The sequence below is a fragment of the Arachis ipaensis genome, chromosome B10 (assembly GCF_000816755.2).
Source record: "Arachis ipaensis cultivar K30076 chromosome B10, Araip1.1, whole genome shotgun sequence".
Taxonomy (NCBI): domain Eukaryota; kingdom Viridiplantae; phylum Streptophyta; class Magnoliopsida; order Fabales; family Fabaceae; genus Arachis; species Arachis ipaensis.
This window is the reverse complement of record NC_029794.2, coordinates 100,505,617-100,507,472: the sequence shown is the minus strand read 5'-3', so window position 1 is coordinate 100,507,472 and position 1,856 is coordinate 100,505,617.

The window sequence follows — 1,856 nt, the reverse complement described above, 5'->3', positions numbered from 1 at the left end:
CGTGACCCAGCAGGTTCATTATGGAATGCACTCATTCCCAGCTAGGGTGCCTCTAACAACCGAACTTCGACTTGCTGGTTAGTTGTGCGAAGTTGTGAAAAGTGTGAATCACAATTTCGTGCACCAAGTTTTTGGCACCGTTGCCGGGGAATGTTTGAGTTTGGACAACTGACGGTTTATTTTGTTGCTTAGATTAGGAAAAAATTTTCTTTTTTTTGGTTTAGAGTCTTCTATCATTGTTTTTGGTTGAATTTTTTTTAAATTCTTATTTTCTCTTTTTAAATTTTTCAAAAATTTTTACAAACTAATAATTGAGTTTTCCTGTTTGAGTTTAGTTTCATATTTTAAGTTTGGTGTCAATTACATGTTTTTATTTTCTTTTAAATTTTCGAATTTATATTCATTGTTCTTTCTTAATCTTCAAGTTGTTCTTGTTTATTTTCCTTGTTTGATCTTTAGTTTTTCTTGTTTTGTGATTTTTCTTGTTTTTCTTGTGCTTTTACAAAATATCAGATTTCAAAAAAAAATTTATACATTAAATACCTTATTAAAACACTTTAAATTTATAACTCAATTAGCTAGAGCGTTGTGTTTATGTTCCTGGTAATTAGGAATTTTCTTTTTAAAACTTTTTCAAAAATAATTTTTTCTTTTAAGTTTGGTGTTCTCTTGTTATTTTTCTTTAATTTTCGAAAAGTTATTCTTAATTTTCTAAAAGTTTTAAGTTTGGTGTTCCCTTTTATGTTATTGAATCTTTGAATCTTGTTCTTGTTGTTCTTGTGAGTCTTCAAGGTGTTCTTGAGTCTTCTTTGTATTTTGATCTTAAAATTTTTAAGTTTGGTGTTCCTTGGTGCTTTCCCTCCAAAATTTTCGAAAATAAGGAGCACTGGATCTAAAAATTTCAAGTTTTGTGTCTTTTTATTGTTTTTCTCTTTCCTCATTGAATTCAAAAATATCTTTTCCCTTTATTTTAACTGATTTTTCGAAAATTACCTTTAAAAATTCATATTTTTATTTTAAAAATCAAATCTTTTCAAAATTCAAAATCTTATTCAAAAATCATATTAAAAAATTTTCAAATCTTTTCAAATAATTAGTTAATTCAACATTCAAATTTCTTTTTATTTTCTTTTTCTTTTAATTTTTGAAATCTATATTTTATTTTCTAATTATTTTACTTTATTTTATTTCATTTTTTTCGGTTATTTTTAATTAAATAAAACAAAAAAAAATAAAAATATATTTTACTTGCAATTCACATCATCTCCCTTTCTCCGTCATGGATCTAAGTGGAAATGAGCAGTCCAGAAGGACTCTGGGGTCATATGCTAACCCCACTACTGCTACATATGGGAGTAGTATCTGTATACCCTCTGTTCATACCCTGGGTCGAGATGACCGAGCCGGGATGTTCAGTAGCAAAGCGACCGACCTCTTTAGGTCAAGCGGACCGACTTCTTTACGAAGAAGTCGGCCAAAGCGACAGGAAAAGCCCAAAGAAGGGCCCAACTCAAGGAATACGACCCAGATCCAAAGGCATCCCAAGCCGATAGAGACAAGGACGGTTCCACAGAAGATAAGCTGACCTCATCAAAAGATAAGATAAGATAAGATAACTAACTTATCTTATCCAAAGAAGGTCATATCTCACTACTATAAATACACTGGAGCACCCAAGTATAACTCATACTCTGATTCTACAATAAACCTGCTTAATATCCGTGCTAACTTAAGCATCGGAGTCTCTTGCAGGTACCCCCCACCCTCCGGTGACCAAGGATCAGCAGTACCGCAAGTCCAACAAGTCGGACACAACAGCTCCGGCCGCCACCAGCTAGCCGGACACACCATCTCTG